Genomic DNA, 22,315 nt, shown 5'->3' on the forward strand with positions numbered 1-22,315 from the left:
ATTGTTCGGCTTCCTGGACTGTTGGTAGAGATAGTGGTCTGGCTTCCCCCAAGTCTGGCTTACAGCTAGCAGGCTGGCTTCCCTGGCAGCTACTGGAACTCACAGGTGGGCTTTCTGCCCTGCTTGTTGCAGACTTGGAGGGGGGGCCAGAACTCTGTTTTTACATATGATCTGGCATCAGCCATTTGTATATTCAGTCTCTCACCTCATGGTCCAAGTGAGTCCTTGAGGTTAGTGGGAACAGAGAGGGAGCAATGAAAGGACAGGATTTGGCAACAGGAGGGGGTGAGGGAAGGCTTCAAAGACCAGAATAGTGTTAAAACCCTCTTGCTACCAGGCTGTCTGGATGGAAATCCCAGCTCTGCCACTTACCTAGTGAACCTGAGGATAATAACAGTGGCTACCTCCTAGTGTACTCTTAGTTGCTAAATGCAAAGTAGTTATTATACGTAAAGCGATTAGAGCAGTGCCCATCCCAAAGTGTCAGCTATTCTTATTACCATGGGTCAAAAGTGATGTCATTACCCGACAGCCTGTCACGAGGAAGAACAGACTTTGAGGGAAACTTTGCACAAGTTAAAACCTCCAGGTGGTGCTCATGAGCCAGGCTGGTTTTGCCGCTGGTCTCGTGAACTCCCAAGGGCCCCAGTGTGCATGCTTGCCCAGGACTGAATTTTGTGCACCCTCAAAATTCATATGCTGAAGCCCTAATTCCCAGTGTGAGGCACTTTTGTGAGCTCATTAGGCTTAGATGAGATAATGAGGGTGGGGCCAATGAGGGTGGGGCCCCCCCAGGTGGGGTTAGTGCCCTTAGAGAAGAGCCCAGAGAGCCTGCTTTCCTTCTCTGAGTACTTGTACCAAGGAAGGGCCACGTGAGGACATCACCAGAAGATGGCCATCCTCAAACCTGGAAGGGGGCTCTCACCAGACACCAGAATCGGCCAGCACCTTGATCTTGGACTTCGCAGCTTCGAGAGCTGGCGTTTCAATCGCCCAAGTCGATGGTATTTTTTATAGCAGCTGGAAGACAGCGCTTCCTTTTGTTAGTAAGCCGTGTCCTTTCATGTATTATGGTTCCTGTGGCATCTGTTCCTACCCCTCAAAGCATTAGCAACCAGGCAAACAGCATGATTGGTCTGAAAATTTAAATTAGCAGAGAAAGGAGTAATATGTAAAAAGAGTGAAAAAAATAAAGATTGGCAATTTTACACATGAAGGTATCTTACAGCTGTTTCATGTATGATTACATACAAATCGCTGCCTGTTGAAAGTGATCTCAGGTAAACTAAAATTATTTTTGCCTGCTGAGGAATGCAGGGCATGGATACTGAATTCCAAATTCATTCAATTCCCTTGGATACCTGCCTTTCAGTTAATTAGCAGCCCAGCACTCTAAATTTACACTGGTGTTCTTGGCTCTCATTTACAGAAACTGATTTAGTTTACAGGTATGACTCATAAGCATAGGAATGCTAACCAGTTATTTACCAACCTTGAGTCTTACGAAAACACCTGTCCAACCCATATTTATTTATTTACATAAGATCTACTTTAAAGTCTTCCCACTGATCATGTGGGAAGCAGAGTATCTGTGTAAACATGTACTTTCTTAAAGTAGTACCTTCTTTCATTCTACTGCAGATAAAGAGAAGGGAAGGATGGAGTAAAACTAAAGTAGAGCCTTAAAATTCAGACCACATTTATCCAAGTGAATTGCAGGCTTTCTACAAAATAAATTTCAAGAAGCTGATCGTTTATTCCATGCACGTTTGGAAGAATTGCCAGCCATGTAGTGTGGATAGCCTTGCTCGAAAATAAACATTAAAATGCCAGCTAAAGTGCCATTAATTTTCCCAACAACCTTAAAGATGTAATGAGCAGGAATTTGTTTTGCCATCATTATGTGAAACAAGAAAGAGGAGCTATTTAAAAAGGAGTTTAAATACCTCCTGGACAAAGTCCAAAGCAGCCCTTCCTTTGGAATCTCTGTGTGCCTCAAGAAACATGGCAACTAGCTGCCCAATTTGCTTCACTGCTGCCAAAGGGAAGGAAGCAAAATTCTGAAATCATGGTGACTTAAAACATTTGCAGAAATGTATCCTGTTCTTACATTTCTTAAAAGATGATCCAGTGCTCCTGAGGTTTGAAAGTGCCATATTTTCAGAATTTTAGCCAATAATGCAGTTAACTGGCAAGGCTATGCCACTGAGAAGTTTGATGTCCTCTGCCTCTGGCACTTACCCAAGCGTTTTGAGCTACTGCTTTTATGATCAGAACCATTAGGCAAGGATACTTTCCTAATTAAAAGGAAATTTCCTGTCAAGTGAGCTCTCCTTTCATTTACAAATATGACAATAACAAAATCCTTAGGTGTTAGCTATGTGTTCAGGTTTCTTAATAACAAGGCAAGTGCATGTTGGTTGCATCACCAGCTGATTAAATGAATCTGCGTGTTCTCCTGCTCCTTTTATGGAAACCCCTGAGATTAGCTCATTCTAGTGGATTTAAATGTCCACCACATAATCTTCAGGGTGCATCTACTTTGTTTCACAATAAGAAAACACGAATTTCTACAGGGCTGCTAGTTCTGGACAAAAGGAATCGCTTAGCTTTTGTCACCCCTTGGTATTTTGCCCCAAGTTCATGATATTTGCTCTTTTATGTCGAAAGGTGATATATTTTACCCATACTCACTCGCCCACAGATCTGCAGTTGTCCAGGATACTGGATAATTTGTTCTCCAGGCATTTCCAGACGTAGTCCTTTCCTTTCTTGTGGGTTTTCTTCCGCAGTCTGTCTTTAGTAGAGGAGAGGAGAAAGGACCGAGGTAAGACTCAGTCAAGTCTATGAATTGCTGTGGATGTTGGTGCCCCTCCAAAAGGCTCATGGTGAAATCCTAACCTCTGTGCAATGGTTTGAGGACCTGGGGCTTTGAGTGGTGATTAGGTCGTCAGATGGGAGTCCTCACGACGGGGTTAGTGCCCTTATGCAGGGACCGCAGAGAGACCCCTCATCTCTTCCACCACATGAGGTTACAACAAAAATAGCAGTCTACGTGGTGGGCTCTCACCGGACCCTGGGTGGGCCGAACCGGCGAGCAACTTGTTCCCAGACTTCGCAAACTGCACAATGGTGAGAAATAAATTTCTGTTGTTTACAAGCCGCGCAGTTTGCGGTATTTTGTTACTGCAGCCCAGACACACTGAGACGTGGGGTGAGAAGAGGTCTGGTGAAGATGTGACAGAGGGATCCGACGCTGCTGTCTCTGATAAGTTTCCCGGGCCGCTTGAGTTTTGCATTCCCAGTGTCGCCAGCTCCAGGATTCCATGAAAAATGAGGGGGCTCCTCATACACAGGAAGCCCATGGGCGCCTGCGGGAGTTCGCTGAGCGCACGGTGTTATCAGGCTTCCTATGGACATGGTTGGACAAGCTTGACATCAGTACCATGGCTTCTGATAGAGTCGATGGCCAACTGAAATGGAAACTTTAAGCTTCACGGAAGTGAGAGCATAAGACCAGATTCTACAACATGAATATTAATAACTGGTAGTGGCTCCGATTATTAGATTTAGTGACATGGAGCTGAGCTTCCATCTAAACATATTTTTTTCATTTACTGTGACGACTGGTATTTTACAGACGTGTGCTCAGCGTGTGTGTGATCCGAAAGAGTGACATTCAACCTCCTCCAGGGTCTTTGCCTTTACTAGGAAGGGGCGAAAGTGGTCAGTAATCTGAGCAAATGACAGGGGCTGTGGGTGGGTGAGGTGAGTGGATTAGTGACTGGCATTTTATTTGCCTATATCAGTGAACAACAGCTCAGTGCAAATACTTTTCTCTTTCTGTTGGAAGAGTCAGCCTGCTCAAGTAGCAAGCAAGAGCCAGGACACTGTGGCGGTATGACAAAGCTGTGGCACAGAAGCCAGAGTTCAAGCCCCACTGCAGCCTCTTACAGTGTGGTACTGGCACCTGGCACCTAACCTTGCCATGCTTCATTTTTCTTAGCTGAAGAACGGAGATAGGAAATACCCACCCCTATGACAATTCTGAGTATTAAATAAGATATTGCTGTGTAAGTAAGAACCACGAGGTATTTGTTTTTAAAAAGGGGATTCCAATCCTTATCATCTAAAAGTCACCTTTCTTACAAAGAGCTTATAATTATGGCAGCTTCTCATGGCTGGTGGTCCCGGTTACAGGGCGTCCCATGTGTGCTACCAGCTGGCATGAGTCCCAGTGGAGGAGCTGGAATTTGGAGGGTGAACATTATTCGTGCATGAACATTATTTCCCAGGAAGCCACAGCTGCTGATTCCTTAGCTTCTCTGGAAAAGGAGAAAAAGTAAAGAGGGTCATCTTTCTGCGTCAGTTTCCTGGCAGGAGACCTCACCAGGAATCTCACGGATGTGGAGAATCAAGCAGATCAAAGCCCAGTAAAACGCGAGGCCACCTAACTTTCTCCCAATTGCCTTATCAGCCCGTGCATAACAAATCAGTACAACTGATGATAATGTCTCCCTTGAGTTGCAAAATATGCTGAAATAAAGAAAAGGTGAAAGAGAAGAAATGCTCACAGGCACTTCAAACTGCGGTGGCTTTTACAATTTTCCAAATACTTTGAAAATGAAAATTAACTAAGGTGTACTCCTCTGACTTACTACAGGAAGATGCAGAAAAAGCAGTCAGAGTGAATTGGTGACAGAGAGACAAGCAGCTGTTGTGGAAGGTGGTTTGAGTTTCCTTAAAGAGTTAAATGTAGAGTTATCATATGACCCAGACACTGTCCTCCTAGATATATAACCCAAAGGACTGTAAATAAGGACTCAAGCAAGTACATGTACACACATGTTCATCATAGCACAGTTTGAAATAGCCAAAAGCTAGAAAACAAACAAATGTCCATCAGTGCCTGAATGGCTAAACAAATCATGGTATACACATGCAATGGAATATTATTTAGCCATAAAAAGGAATGGAGAACTGACATGTTACAATATGGATGAGCGTCAATGCATTATATGGAGTAGAAGAAGCCAGACGGTGGAAGGCAGAATGATTGCGTGGTTCCATGTATGTGAAAACTCCAGAACAGGTAACTCCATGAACAGAATGCAGGTTAGCGGTTGTTAGGAGCTGGGGCAGGAGGGAAGAATGAGGAGTCACGGCTTCATGAGGACAGTTTTCTTTTGAGATGGTGAGACCGTTTCCAACTGTTTTGGAACTAGATAGATGTGGCGGTTGCACAGCGCTATGAATGTCACTGAATTGCTCATTTTAAAATGGTTCATTTCATGTTATGTGGATTTCACCTCAATTTCAAAAAAGTACCTGGTACATTGTAAGCACTTAAGAAAAATTAACCATTAGAACTTTTATTGTATCTTCATTTATAGTAGCTGAAAATTAGAAACAATGTAAAATGAAATAATAGGAAATTAAATTAAAAAGTGCAGGGTATATCCATTTGCTGAAATATTTTTCAGTCATTCAAAAACATGTAAAGGATATTTAGTGATAATGGAGAATACTCGGTATGTTGTTAAGTTTGATATTTGTAACCAGAAGGCTTCACAAAATATCATATTTAAAAGCTTGTTCACTATATTTTACATTCATCTCAAGTTTGATGATGACAATTCAAAAGCCAAAATACACACTCTCTCAAGCCAGAACACTCCAAACCCATGGTGCTTCACAACTAAATATATTTTTGTGTTTTAGATTGGATTTAAGTCCGAAGCTGAAACCTGGAATCTGATTTCCACTATTTGTACTTGAACTTGCCTTTCAAGCTTCGTTTCCTAGAACCTCTACTCTCCTTTACCTACCACTGTATGTCCCGCCCACTCTCAGCTGGCTCCCCAACCAAATGTACCCTAACTTTTCACATCTGACCCTCATATCTTACCCACTGTTACAGTCTTATCACTTCCTTCTTTAATCCCAGCCCCCTGGCTGACCCCACGGGCCCACGGCTCTCCAGAGACCACCCCAAACTGCTCATTTGGTGTCTTGTCTGATCCCTGCACATGTCTTACTTCCCTTACCAGGTCGGGGCTGGGACTCAGATTTGTCATGCCCAAGGCATCTGGCAGAGTGTGCTGCTCTGATGGTAGTAGATGTTCAATAAACGTTGATGAAATTGAATGGACTGTCTGAAGTAGACAGGTAACCGATCCAGATGTCAGGACATAAATGCAAACTGCGGTAGCGCCTCTGTGTAAACAGAATGCCCTGCTCTCTGCACTGCAAATGCGGCGGCGTGCTCATTCAATACAGCATTCATCAACGCCAAACTATAGTGCCCCAGGACGTGTCATGGGCCAACTGGGGATGATTAACAGTTTACAGACAAATCACGGGTGGTATTTACCCCTCTGCACTTCAAATCACCGTCAGGGTGCCCTTTCCTCGTTAGTACTCATGCATGCAGAAGGTTCCCGTAATTACAGGATCTGACCCAGGTTGCTAGGCACATGCAGCAAGTTACTTTCCTCTGTATGAAATACAGGGGCTGCGACCCACAAAGTCAAGATCAGTAATGCTCCTTGCTTAGTTTTATTGGTTTTTCACTTTGACATTTGAAAAATGAGAGGTCTCATCAGGGCCTAAAAGGATTTTTTTTTTCATATATTGAATTTGCAGTTAGATTTGGGCAGACCTGTGGGGCAGGGTTGCTGGGAAGCCAACGTATAACTGTTTTAAAATGGTGCCTGTTAAGTCATGTTTCTGGTGAGCTAGGAGCTCCCTAGGAGCTAGACAACACCTTGTAGATGAAATAGTAAGATAAAACAATAGCAATAAATAGAAATAACAGCAGAAAAACTAGTCATAATGTGGTAGAAATACTCCTCCTCCGCAGCTGACCGACTTCTGTGGAAGCTGCGTGTATACCCACAGGCAACACCACCAGCCCTGGGCCGGCGGGCTGACAAATAACTCACAGGCAGTTGTGGTCCAGCAGAATTCTGAAACCGCATAGGACCTCACTTAATGCTGTTTACTGGAGACGGGGTATTTATTTTGATGTCTAAAATAGAAACTCTTTATGTGCCTTCCCCAAAACGGAAAAGAGTTTGCTAGAAAGAGAGCCAGAAAGAACTTTTAAACACATTTTGAACAAAGACTTTATAGCTATAATCATGTGACTTCCAAGCTTCACGAGTGTGAGGGTCTGATGCTCCAAAGAAGCGGGTTCTAGCAGCGAAGCGAGTGGGCTATGCAGTCACAGCTGCAACATTAAATCCCATTTCTACCCCTTGGTAGACACTGTGTGTGTCTTTGTCTCCATTTCATCATTTGGAAATTGTGCATATTAATGGTCACTACCACACGGAATTGTTAAGGGCATGAAATGAGATAAACCACATTAAGGGACCAGTACTCAGCATATAATCAGCAGTCAGAAAATACTGGCCTCTTACTATTGTTCAATTGCAAACTGAAAAATTGAAATGAAAGTCCAAACAAGTTAAAATGTGGTTCTGCACATTTAATATTTTATTTCTTGTATGCTAGAAAAGCCTTTACTTTCTGCCCCACTAAATAAGTTAACTGAATATTTAAAGGGCATAGGTTTTTTAAAAGCACCAAATCATTTGCCTTCCTGAGATGGGCATATGCTTCAGTCCAACCCTGAATGGACTCACTACGGCTCACTGAAAAAAATTAATAAATACTAAAGGGAAACTGATCTCTAAAGAAAACAACTTGCCGAGACAAAACACTAGTTCTGAACAACTTTGTATGTTAAATCAACACGATCTTCTGCTTACTAAATCTGTAGCAAGCTATGCCATTTCATCCACCAGAAATGACCGAACCCCAACAAAACTGTACCCCTTCCACACTGTGGATTCCACACATCATTTTTCACTTCTACTCTCATCTGTTTATGACAAATGATGTTTATAGGTCAACCATCTTAAGCCCAGGAAGACAGCATTATCTTTATTTTTATTTTTTAGTCTCTTGAAGTGCTGGCTGGGACAACTCTCACGAGACCTGAATGGAAGAGGAGACAAATTAGACGACATGATTTCATTCCCCGCTGTACACTTGTGCCATCCTGGAGATGACTGATGGGCACTTAGGTTTATCTTAAAAGACTGGGGAGAGAAGGGTGGGGTGGAAGGGCCCTGGTGGTGCTGCCTGGCTAAGTGATCTTAGACCAGTCACAGCCGCTCAGTTTTCTTACCTGTCTAAACTGGATAACAATTTTAACTTACCTATTTGGTATGAGGTTTAACTAAAATAATATCTATGAAAATGCTCTTGAAACTGTAAAACTCTTGTGTTAGTTGTTCTTGGAGAAAGTATCCCTCACTGCCCCTTGTCCCTGTCCCACCCACCAACACCCACACCCACTCATACACACCCGAGCACCCTTGTCCCAAACTTCCTGTCAAGCCTATGAATCTTTCATGAGCACCCACTCGGCTTGGTCTTCTGTCACCTCCAGAGCAGCCAGAACCCAAGACGGATGCGTAAGAAGCTGCAGGGTTCATGCCCAGGTATCTCGGCCAAGATTTCCAGAATAAAAAGAAATCAAGCTCCCAGGTGTTCTGTTTGTTTTGACGATGCTTAAAGGGATTCATTGTGATCATTACACTCTTGCTTGCCAGGCTTCTAGCCAATAACATACCACCCTAGAGAAAAATGACCAATGGGATTTACTTTATTAACCCCATAGTCTTCAAAGGACATTAGGAGACATGGCCTGAGGTCTGAAGTCACCCTGGGCCTTCCTATATCCTCCCCACTGCATGAATGACCTTGATGAGGCTCGTGGAGCAGGTGTAACTGTCTTGCCAAGCAGGTGCAACGGCAGCCAGCCTAGCTGCATGAGGCACACACAGGGCGAGACTATGCAGAAGAACCCAACTTTCCCATCAGGAAGGGACACGTCTCAGCTTATGGTGCCAGAAAGGACCGGATGTAGGTTATGGCTGACTGATCCATCCTCTCCCTTCCCTGACACTTCTATGGGCCAGGACACAGATAGGATAAATACTGAGACAATGACTACAGTCTGTGGCTGTGAGACAGAAAAGCCCAGTAGATAACAGTTGCTTGTTCACCTACAATTACAGGAAAAGCAAAGCTTTGAAAATCTGCCTTTAAATGCTCTTCACTGAATATAAATATATGGGGGAAAAAAAATCTTTTCAGTTTAAAATTTAAATTTCAAGTATTTTCCATTTGGATAAAAGGTAATATATTAGTCAGGGTTCTCTTCAGAGAAGCAAAACTAATAGGGAGCTCTGTCTGCATATATATATATATATATATGTTTTATGGAGGCCGGTAATTCCCAAGACTGGCAAGGTGAGTTGCCAAGCTGGTGACCCACAAGAGCGAATATTTAGTTCTAGTCTGAATCTAAAGGCCGGACAACCAGGAGAGCTGATGTGTAGCTCCAGACCAAAGGCCGGTAGGCTCCATACCCAGGCAGAGCCCACATTCTAGCTCAAAGGCCATCAGGAAGGAAGAATTCTCTCTTACTCCAGGGAGGTTAGTCTTTGTGCCTTCAGCTGATGGGATGCGGCCCACCCACAGTGAGGAGAGCAATCTTCTTTACTCAGTCTACCACCTGGAATGTTAATCTCACCCAGAAACTCCCTCCCAGACACACCCAACATAATGACCGGTGAAGTCTACGGCCCCTCCCTGGCCAAGTCAGGCTGACACATAAAATTAGCTATCACAGAAAATTAATATTTACAACTCAAATTTCTTATCTCAGAACCATAAGGACCGTGGCTCCACTGGCCTTTCAAGTTGCGTACTATTTGCATTTTCTTATTACAAGGTTGAGAAGAAACAATTTGATTAGCTACCTCTAAAGTTACTAAATGATCAAAGGAACTTTTTCCTATTTTAATTACAGAAGGAGTTTTGCAATTGCACTTTCTTACTTTTCCTTTTGCTAAACCTCTTTCTTTCAAAGAACACCTCTCACAGGAACTCACGCCTGAGTATCGAAGCTTTTTTAAAATACTTCCAGCTCTGGGTAATATTCTGACAAAAGATATGTAAGTACATCATGTCACTGCCTGAAAGCCTCATCAAAATTCTGGATATAATGAACTATTTTCAGTGGGCCCTTAAGAGATGATAATTAGCTTTCATTAAACATAATAAATATTAATGCAAGCCAGAAACAAAGTACAGACGGAACTGCACTATGCTTATTAATAATGCAAGATTCAGTCTGTGGACTGCATGGAGCTCCCCGGGAACAATAAGTGGTCTAAGACGGCACTGAGGACCAGACGGCACTGGTTTACACAGGGGAAGCTTCCTTTCCATGTGCCAGCACTGGACACTGAAAGAAAATTCACAGTCTGAAACACATTCCCAGATTTTTTCGTGAGCCTTGAACTCAAAAGGAGTGGAGGGATGCTCAATGAACATATTTTTCTGAGTTCAACTGCATTAGCTCTGTGTTTCTTATTTTAAAAAAGGAAAAATAATGCACTCTATATTGTGAGATCAGGGACTCACATAAAATAATACCAAATGTCTGGGGACTTAAAGAGTGATAATACTAAATAATATTTACACTTAAGTATAAGAATAAATAGTATTTACACTTAAGAATAAATGTACTTAAATAGTATAGGAATGCCTTGGAGTGAGGAGAAATGGATATCAGCATTAAGGAGAGTTCTCAGCGATACTCACATGAAAGTTAAGAATTTAGAAGAAATTTTTTTAAACCACAGTTAGTTATCACTGTGTACCAGAATGGCTAAAATTAAAGTGGTTGGCCATACTAAGTGTAGACAAGGATGTGGAGGAGCTGGAGTTTTCCTGAGAGGGCACTGAGTAAGGAGAGGCTGAACCCAGGCACTTGGCTCTCTCTTCAATTGACAGTCAGCTGGGACTGGTCCAGCTCAGTTTTAACTGATTTAGACTTTCAGCAACTAATTGGGAAATCCTTCACATCCCACCCTGCTGGGAAAAGGTAACATACGCTTTCAGGATATGACCATGGTTACTCACCAAGGGAACATTACAGTTTCTGATGACCTGCTCTGCTTATGTAAGTGCTATCATCTAAAAATGGATTTCACATTGAGAGTTTATATTGAAAAACCCTTGAAAATCCACTGGGAACTTTAAACAAAATGGTGCTGGAAAAATATCTGCTTGGAAAAAACAGAACCTTGATTCTTACTTCAATATAATACATGAAAATGAGCTCAAAACAGATCTTATACACCTAAATGTGGCATGCAAAATGGTCAAACTTGCAGAAGAAAACATTGAAGAGTACAATAATGACTTTGAGGTAGGCAATGATTTCTCAAATAGGATATAAAAATTACAAATCAAAAGAAAAAAATTAGATAAACTGGACTTCTCCAAAATGAAAACTACTGTTCATTGAAAGCACCATTGAGAAAGTAAAAAGACAAGCTACAGACTGGAAGAAGGTAGTCTCAATAATATGTCTAATCAAGTACTTACACACAAAATGTATTTTTTTAAAGATCCACAAATCTGTAAGGTAAAAGACAAAAACTCCAAATAAAATGGGTTAAGTGAGTTTGAACCACAATTGTCACTGTGTAAGCAAATGGCTGAAATGGAAGTGTCAGACCACACCAAATGTTGGCAAGCATGTGGAGGAACTGGAAAGCTCATGTACTGCTTATTGGATTGTACAATGTTACAACCACTTTGGAAAACAGCTTTGGAGTTTCTTATAATATTATATATACACTTGCCACATGACATCATTCCAGAAATTGCACTCAGGAATCTACCCAAAAGAAATGAAAACATATGTGTATGCAAAGACATATTTACATGAATGTTCATAAAAGCTCCACCTGGCCATTATTTATAATAGCAAAAAATTGGAAATAACCTAACTGTCCACCAACAGATGAGCTGACAAAAAAATTGTGGAACATCCATACAATAGACTACTGCTCAGAAATAAAAAGAAATGAGTTACTGATACACCCTCAAAATGTTATGGTCAGTGAAAGAAGCCAGACACCAAGGAGTATATACTGTATAATTCTATTTATATAAAATTCTAGAGCAAGTAAAACTAGTCTATACTACAGAAAGCGGATGAGTATCTGGCTGGGTCTGTAGACGTGAACACTGACTGCAAATAGGTGGGAGGGACCTTCTGGAGTGATGAAAATACTCTGTATTGTGGTGGTAGTTACACAGTGTATGTATCTTTCAAAGCTCATCGAACTGTACACTTAAAATGAGTGGATTTTATTATATGTAAATTATATCTCATTACAATTGATTAGCTTTTTTGGAAATTGGCTAGCTAATTGAAAGGCACTTAAAAAATAAGAAATACCCAAATGGCCAATACACATATGAAAATATGCTAAATATCATCACTCACTAAAGGAACACAAATTAAAACCACAATAAGATGTCATTTCACACTTTGTGTTTCCTTGAGCAAAGATTGCTCTGGTGACAGCAGACACTTGATTTGTTAATATGTGACTGCTTTTTACTAAAGAAACACACAGTACATGAGAATACACAATAAACATTTTTTATTTATTTTTTAGTAATACAGAAGGTTTATCTCACATCCAGTGGAAAGATTCTGAAACAATATTTGGAGCTCCAAAATTCTTTTCAATGATTAAAATTGCTAGAGGGTTTTTTATTAAAACTATCTTGTTCTACTCATGTTCCTTTATTTTCCTTGATAGGTTTAAAATATCTTCTTCAAGGTGACAGGCACCTTGCCTCAAAATATCTGGCCTCTCTCTAGGGAGGTGAAAGATCATTTTGTAAGCAAAAGCTGACAGATGCGAGTACCAATTTAACTTACAAAAAGATCATGGTTATTTGGGAAATTAATCTCCAGTCTTTAACAAGGCTGAGATGACAGAGCTTGGGGAAGGAATGCAGATTGGAAGAGGACAGATTTCTGCTGATCAGGAAAAGCAAAGGAAGGTTTCTCATGAATATTGATCCTGGACCTGCTTTTTCTCTCAAGAGAGAAATGCAGACAGCGCAGTCGGTCCATATCAGTGCCTGGATCCCGTCAACAGCGCGCTGCTGCCAGATGATAAAGAATTCATCAAACTGCAATCTAGACGTGTTTCTTCCCTTCCTATCGTGTTGCCAAGGATAGAATCCATTTCACAAAATTGTCCCTAGGCCCTATTCTGGGAACTAACTTAGAGCCCAAGCAAATAGCTCAGAAAATGCTTACCGCAAAAACACGAACAGGACAGAATCTCGGATCCAGTCAATTCTGCAGGTGGAGGAGGGGGGGCATGGAAATGACCCAAGAAGGGGTAAGTGGACAGGCGCAGAGCAATGAGTTGTTGGCTGGTTATGGAACACGCTGTCAGAGCCTTTTAAGTTTTTCATCAAGTATCAGGGCTCCTTTGTGGAATGTGCAATCAGTCCTTAAAGAAAGTGGCAGATCTCATAAATTACAATGTCTTTTGTTCTTTCCAGGCAATGTACAATCTAATCAGTACTATACCCAGTTTACCAAGGTCTGAGTTAGACATTCATCTTTAAAAACGCCTGCTGAGCAGAAACCAGGACTGAAATAGCACACGTGGGGTGGGCTTCAAGGCACGTGGTTGGTGATGAGGTATTAGTGACTTACCATGTCAAAAAAAATTCAGTTGATTCTGCAAGAAGGAAGAAACCCTAAATGGAGATGTTTACCATTATAAAACAAAATACATGGTCTCTCCCACTTCTTTGCTCAAAAACTGCCTTCCTGATTCTTGTATTTTAAGCAACCATAGTTCTAAGAGTTTCTTTCTTTAATAAGCACATTATAAGATGTAATACTTGGAACTGCAGGGGGATAGAATCTGGTTGTGCCAAGTTTAATACAGGAATGAAAGAAACTTGGCCCTCATAAAACAGATTTTTTTATAAAAGGAAATATGTGGCAGGAAGGAAGCATTTTGTTAGTAAAGAAATTTCTTGGGGGCCACTGGAGAGCAAATGAGAACCGCTGAGAAGTCTGCTTGTTTGGGACCAGGTTCCTGTCCAGTCCAGAACATGAGTTGCATATAAGGTCCCTGGAGGAACCCAAGGTATATTCTTGACTCTCTTTATTTTCTGTGCAGAAATCCCATCCAGGCATTCACACTGAAGTGAGAACTTCTCAGCTTCTCTGAATGTCAACCCATTTCTCCAGTGAACAAATCTAGTTGAGGCATGAAATCTGCTCACTCTCATTGCACCTTCCCAGTTCTGCTCTCTGGAACACAGTGAGAAAATCCTGTCTTTTTTTTTTTTTAACGTAATTGCCTCTCAAATATTTGAAGGCACCTGATGTGCCTGCCCTTGAAACTTCTACAGCAAAGCCCCAGATTCTTTGAACAGCCTCTTGAAGGACCATTGTACCCCTCTTGACCATCTTGTCCTGGAGACGTCTGATTTGTCAGCATCCAGCTTAAACCGGGGTCTCCAGACTTGAAAGCAACAGTCCAGCTATAATCAGAACAGTGAAAACCCAGTGGGATTATTATTTTCTGTGATTTGGAGACCACCCTCCACTATTAATGAAATTGGGAATTTTTTTTATTTTAACAACATCCAATTGTTGGCTCATGCTACAGACAAGCAAAACCCTCATATCTTTTTCCCATAAACTGCTGCCAAATTCTGTACTTTGGAAGTTGAGTTTTTAAAGGTTGGTACAAACAGAACGTGTGGGTTTTGCCTATCAGTCCAACTTGTCAGGACTATTTTGAATCTTGATTTTTTCATCAATCATATTCACTCTCATTTCCAGCTCTCTGTCATCTCCAGACTTGATAAGCATGCCTTCTATATTTTCATCAAGTCACTAATAAAAAAGTCTAGCAGGACAGAGCCGTGTAGCTTGCCCCTGGAGATTTCCTGCCAAATTCATGTGCTTCTCCACCAAATAAATATTTCTGAGCACCTACTATGTACCAGAAACCATGGGGAAAAAAACTGAAAAAAAGTATTTTATACACACACACACACACACACACACACACACACATATATATTATATGGTCTCTGAAAAAAAAAGATATGCTCTCTGACTTTAGAAAATTCTTTCATTTAACATATTGTGAAGTGCTACTGATATTTTTAAGACGAGGATATTTAAGCAACAATTGTCCCAGGACACCTTGAAGTTTTTCCGTTTTATCACACATGAGAATACCCTGCCAGACTCGGTCAAGCACCTAACTAGCCCATGGTATACCAGGTCCTTCTGGTAGATGTCTATGACTAGAATACTACCAAAAGAGAAAGCAATGTTAGTTTGACCAATCTTATCTTAGTAAAACTTGCAGGGACTCCCAGTGATCAAATTCTTTGTAAACTGGGGCAGCAAGGACAGTCCAGGTTTGAAACCCGAGTTCCAGCATTAAGCTGTGTGACCTTGAACAAGCACTGACTTCTCTGACCCTGATGAGTTTCTTCACCTGCATTGTGGTAAGAACATGACTACATTATATAATTGTTATGGGGATCCAATTATATAAATATGTAAATTATCATTAAAAATGAGATTCCTTTCTCCTAAAAGTCCATTCACCATTTAACAGTTTCTTCAAGAAAGTTCCCAGACCTCAATCTTGTCAGTTGGCATTTGGAATTCAGCCTCTTCAGTTTTGCAAAGTAGGCTCACCTGCCTCCGTCTCTCCAGCGTTTTGACCCTTTCCCCTTCTCCGTGATTCTGCTGTGAGACCTTGGAGGGCTGAGACCCCAGCTGTGCCCTTCTGGGCCCTGCGATGTCCTTTGCCCGGCTCTGCAAATGGGAAAGGTCCTTCTAAGTGAGCAGGTCCCTTTCTATGATGCCTCAGTTCTGCGGGGCTACTATTTCCTTGTTAACATGTATTTGTGGGCTTCTCTACTTGAATTCCTCTCTCCTCTTTGAAGATCATGAAAATAAAAACGTGGTTCTGTCTTCTTTCTGAGCTTCTGTCTTCTTTAATTTCCTTTTCTAGTTGGTGTTAGTTATTGTTTCGGGGAGAGGGGAGAATTTCTGATTTTCACGTTGGTGGTCACTGCCTTTCCGCCCCTCTTCACAGCAGGGCAGTCAAAGCTGATGAGAGCCTTTGAATCCACCGGTGAGTCGGCAGGAGATTGGACTCCAGGACACACCGGAGTCGGTATCTTTAGACCTTTTCTCCTAGCAAGTCAGAACTCCTAGGGAAGAATCTTCCCATTTCTGCTTTGAAGACATGGACCTGGCTGCTGGGAGCGCGGGAGGAAAGGGGCCAGTCACGTTTGTGAATGCGAACTTTTTCTTCTTTTCCTTCCACTGGGCCCTGGGCCTCCCAGTCTGGACCTTCTGGTTTACCTTCTCCAGAGGGTTGAACATGCAGTCGGCCTCCAGTTACTAATAGGGAATGGATGGCATCTGTTCACTCCCTCAAAGTAACTCTCACTTAGTTTTTTTTTTATGGCCCCGACCTTTCCTCTGTTCTCAGTTTCTGGTGCTACCAGTTCCCGAGCTTTTCTGTGACACCAAAATATGGTTACTCTGTGCTTCTCTCCTTGTTCCTTTGTCCTGTGGGGACTTTACATCTTTTATCCTTAAAATGTTATTTAGAGAGATTTAGAGGTACAGCAGGTCAACACTGGCCTTCATTCTGTTGTCTTAGCTTATTGCTTATCTTAATTTTTTAATGATGTTTTCTGTCATATAGATCTTTGTAATTTTGATACAGAAAAAGCTGTGATATTTTCTTCTATGAATTTATGTCTTATTTTACACACCCTCCCTATCTCAAGTTTATAAGATTTTCTTTTGTTTCTTTTGATAATTAAAATATTTTCACAGGTAGAGTTTCTAATCCTTCTGGAATTACTATTTAAATATGGAGTGAATATTTAAGTTTTTCTTTTCCATATGAAAATCTGGGTGCCCCAATACCATCCATTGAATGGGTCACCTTTCTCCCGTTGACTTTGCATGTCACCCCCATTACTCAAAACTTTCATTTGTGACCGACTGGCTCTCTGACCTGTCCGATCTCTTACTCTGACTCGTTTTGTTTCTTCATCACTATCACGCTTGTTTTAATTACTATCGTTATGCAATGAATTTGATACCTGGCAGAGCAAAGCCCCCTCCTGGCTTGTGCTTTTACTCAATTTGGCTATTCTGAGATATTTACTATTCCAAATGGATTTTAGAATCAGATGTCCAGGTAATTTTCTGGAGTGATACTGATTGGAATTAGTAGATCAATTTGTCGAGAACTGATATCTCTGTGATATCAGGTCTTCGTATCTATAAACAAAGCATACTCCTCATTTATTCAGGTTTTCCTATTTCCATCAATATGTTAGGTTGAGCCACATGAAGTTACTATATCTGATCATTTCTGACCAATTCAAAAGAGAATTTCAAAGAATTCAATCTAGTAGTTTAAAAATATTCCAGAAAACTCTTATACATCTTTAAGTAATTCATTTATTTTTTTTTCTTACTGTTGGGAATAGAGTTTTTTCTTGTCATGTATTTTATAATTATTTACTAAAAGTGCTAAATTGATTTTTTAAAATTGATCAGAGAGCTGGCAAACTTCTGAACAATCTTGTTTATTTTAATAACTGGCTCAGAAATAGAGGGTTTTCTTATTCCTCATTTTTTGGAAGAGTTTCATAAAAGAGGAATAATCATTTTCTTGCAGGTTTAATAAAATTCACCCCTAAAATCACCTGATACAATTTTTATCTGAGTATAAATCCTCTGACTATACTTTTATAGGGAAGATTTTAAAAATTAAAAAGTTTTTATTTACTAAAGTTTTCTATTTCTAGAGTCAATTTTAAATAATTTATATTTTTGAAATGTTTATAGTCTACAAATTCATTGACATTAATTTGTTTATAATAGTGTCTTATAATCTTAACTATTGTCTCTGTTGTTACTTTATTGTTCCAAATTGTTTAATTTTTCTCCATTTTTCTAGATCAGTTTTGACAGAAGTCTAGCCACATGACCTTTCAAAGAACTAGCTTTTATTATGCCAATTAATTTTATTCTTGATGAAATATATTTGCTTGTAATTTTCTACTTTTATTATAATTTATCTAGACTTCTCTTAATTTCCTCTAATACCTTGAGTTGAACACATAGATTATTTTTTCTCAAGTTTTCTTATTTCCTAATAAATAAGAGTACATATAAAAACTTCCATTAAAATACTGCTTTATCTGCATTCTGTGAATTACTAATATGCATTTTTATGTTATTCACCTCTAAATATTTCATATTTAATCCATGAATTAATTATTGGAGTTCCTAACATTCTCTTTAAAGTTGATATCTAATTCTATTGCATTGTTATTAGAGAACGTGGTCTGAACGATAGTGAGTGTTTGTGGAATCTTCCTTTGGGACAGAGCTCTGATCAATTTCTTATAAATGTTTCAGGTGTTCTTGAGAAGACTGAATGTGTCTATTTCTTGGACACAGAATTCTATACATCTATTACACCAAGATTGTTTATAAAGTCATACAAATATATATCTGAACTATATTTTTGTCTGTTTAAGCTTTAATTATTTATTTTAATTAATTAATTTTGGTTGCAGGGGGTGGATCTTATATTCTGTGAGTCTGGACTCATTTCTTTAGTATATTTTTTAATTGAAGTATACTTGATGCACAATATTATATTGGTTTCAAGTATACAACATGGTGATTTGATAGTTATAACCATTATTAAATCCTCACCCCAACTAGTGTAGTTACTATCTGTCAACATAGAAAGATGTTACAGAACTATTGACTATATTCTTTATGCTTAGCCTTAATTCTCTAAGAACGGTGTGTTAAAATATTCTACAGTTATTATTGATTTATTTGTTTCTCCTTGGATTGTTTCAGTGTTTGCTGTACATATTTTATGGCTCAGTTATTGAAGATTATAAGGTTTCTTAGTGGATTAGTCTTTTTATTAGTACAACATGTCTTCCTTTGTCCCTATTAATGCAATTTGCTGAGTTTTATTTAGGCAAGTATTAATTTCTCTACACCAGCTTTCTTTGGTTAGTATTTCCCTGTTACTATCTTTTTCATCCTTTTATTTTCATCTTTCCTTTCATGTCATTTTGTTCCATAAAGCTGGATTTTGTTATTGATCAATTTGAGTGTCTTTTAATTTTAATAAATGAACTTAATAGATTTGAATTCGTTTTGATTATCGTAATGTTTGGACTGATTTCTACCATTTTACCTTCACTTTCATATTGACCATGAATTCTCTTTGCTTTTTTCTTATTTCCTCTAACCAGTGAAATGCTACAATCTAACAGCTCATATCTTTTTTTCAATTATGGATAATTATGTTGGACTTTATGTCTTCAGATATGTCCTTTTTGCCATATTCACTTTTATCTTTTTCTACATTTCCTATTAAATATGTTAGAACTTTTCAATCTATCCACCATCTGTCTTAATTTATCTTCCGTCTTTTCTTCTTATCTTCTCTGTGCTGTTCTTCAGCTCTGTCTTCTTGTTGGGTAATTTTCTCTTCAACTGTGTTAAATTCACTGTTCATCCTTTATCTTCTCTTTTTAAAAATGTTATTGAAATGTTCAAGGTTTCCAATGGCATTTTTTGTTTACAGCTGCCTGCTTTTGCTATATAATCTATTTTCTTTGCATTGGAAGGATGCTAGTCTTTTAAAAAATCCCTATGAAAACTCAGCATGCACATTTTATAACCTTTTTCAAGTTTGTTATGTTATTTCTACCTCCTTGAGTACGAATCCTCCCACTTGTTCTATCACCTGCCTTCCTCTTTTGATCATGTATTTCCTCATGTGTTTATCATCTGAGGTCTTATCTGAGGTCTTATCTGAGGTCTTATCTCACACAGGAACTTTGTGTCTCATGCAAACTCCTCATTTCAGTTGCCTCATAAGGCCTCCGGGTTGAACAGAGACAAGCCAGTCTTTAGCTGGGTGCTTGCAGGCTTTATCCATGTGAGTAGGACCAGTTAGGATGTCATGCCCACGTACCACCTCCGTGAACATGCTCCCATGGCTGCCTCTCTTTTCTTTGACAATCACAGGAAAGTGTCACATTGTGACCATGTCTTAGGATTCCAAATAAAGTTAATTCAGGCTATTATGTCTAACTGATGTTTATCCCTTCTTTTCTTAGTGAAATATCCCTCTTTATCTCTGCTGATATTCTTTGTCTGGAAGTTTATTTATCTTATATGGATATAGTCAGTCCTGTGTTTTTTTGTTTTTTTTTTTTTTCACACAGAACTATTTATTGTGGAATAGATAGTTGAAATTATTTAGTAGAAATGGATCGAAGTTACAATGCTGAGGAAAAAGGATGTTTTATTATCTTGACTCGACCGTAACTTGTAATTTATAGAAGTCATATAAATGTAGGCTGATCATCTTTAGTCTCAAAAATCCAAACATAAAGCACACAAAATAAATGGAATCATAGGAAGAATCATTGTAATAATTACCCAAAGTAATATTAAGGTAACAAAATAGATGTTTGGTCTTAAATGTAAATTCAAATGTACCGGGCCTGTAACAATAGATGAGAACAAAAGTATATCTGTGATTTCTAACAGCAAAAAATAAATGAGTTTGTTAATACAATATTCTTCAGTGAAATAAGAAAGCAAATTAAGGACAAAATGTTGGACAGTCTTATCACCCAGGCCACCTTTAAGGAGAATTTTTCAGGGTAGCTAAAATGAGCAACAGTAAAGCTTTACACACACAATTGAACTGTTTGTTATTATACTAGTGCCAGTACTTTTATTTGTAGAGTTTGCAAATCAAAATGTAATTAATTATTATACATCAGGACTGGTAGGAGTACCAAATATCATTTCACAACCGCCGCTATGTGTCTCTTCTTCTCTGGCACAATGGACGCAGATCCAGGTTTGCTATGTTTGAGATGATTCACTTCCTTTCATCGGCGAGCTTCTTTCATGATGCGCTGTTCCTGAATCTGGCTGTAGATCGATTTTAGTGGATGTCGATGACGAGCAATACGTTTTGTATGAGGATGATATTGAAATTTCTCCTTCAACTTCTGGTTGTGATCATTGGCTGCTTTTTCTCACGATGTGAGCACACCCAATTTTTCAGAAGCATTAGCTTTCCAAAGACGAACGTTCATTTCATCAGATCCACACACAATGTACTTGTTGTCAGAAGTCCATTTTACACAGAGAACATGCTGCATTCTCTTTGTGTGATAGACTTCCCTGCTTCTACTTTGGTCCACAGGAAATATTCGAATAGATTTATCAAAACTAGCAGACACAAACTCCTTCCCAGTGGGAGAATAATCCCCATCAAGCACTGCAGAGACATGGTCCATATGTACCATTACGGGAGTGTCCAGGGCACGCATATCGAAAGTATACAAGTTGTAATCTTCATTTGCTGCAGTAAAAATGAAAGCTTCCAAGGGTTCCAACAAATTGTATTTGTTCTCATATTTAAGATGACCTTTTTCAGAGGAGTAGCTTGCCTCATATCATAGAGTACTATATTCCTATCAGAAGCACAACTTCCCAAGAGCAATGTCTCAATTGGGTTAAATTTAACACTACTTATACTGTCAAATCCCCAGGTCATTGAACAGATAGGACTGGTTCTTTGTTCACCCCAAATGTCTATTTGCTGTCCACATGTGACAAAAACAGCTTCTTTCCGGTGATGATCAATCCCTGTATATACTGTCTTTCCTAATATTGTACGCAATGGTTCTTCCTCTTTTCCATAGCCTGGTCCATCCATTTTCCACTGCTTCACAGTTTTGTCATCACCCACTGTAAAAAAAAGAAGTCCCACAAAAGCGAGTACATATTCCTCGTACAAAACCTTCATGTGCTTGTCCTGTACGGATACATTTTCGTTCAGTCAAGTTCCAAATTCTAACCTCTCCATCACATGCCCCAGAGAGGACAGTAGCCAGGCTCTTCGGATGCTTTGCCAAGCAATTGACTCCATCTCGGTGACCATCCAGGGAAGCAAGGAATGGTTTTGCAAATACCCGTTCCAGTTGGGTAGCACTTAAAGCTCTCATGTATTCTCGTGGGACCTCAAAAGGATGTAAGGTCGGATCCTAGTTTCTCGGAACCTAAAACGTAGCTTTTTACTTGTCACTCTCATGCTCAAAACCTTTCAAAGGCTCCCTGTTGTGGGTAGTCTTCAAACTCTTGATTGTGTACCCCATTAATCAGAGAGTTTTTGAGCAGCTTTCTGCCTCTCTGTAAGTCCAACTTGGTTTCGCGGACATAGTTGTCCGGGTTCCGGCTCAGCATCTTCACCTCCTTCTTGCTCTGTCA

General features: G+C 39.8%; 1 pseudogene; it reads right to left on the reverse strand.

The window, feature by feature from the left end:
* Positions 1–20,364: 20,364 nt before the first annotated feature.
* Positions 20,365–22,112, reverse strand: LOC140844808 (DDB1- and CUL4-associated factor 13 pseudogene; annotated as a pseudogene).
* Positions 22,113–22,315: the final 203 nt, after the last annotated feature.

Source organism: Manis javanica, chromosome 1 (genome assembly GCF_040802235.1).
Source record: "Manis javanica isolate MJ-LG chromosome 1, MJ_LKY, whole genome shotgun sequence".
Taxonomy (NCBI): domain Eukaryota; kingdom Metazoa; phylum Chordata; class Mammalia; order Pholidota; family Manidae; genus Manis; species Manis javanica.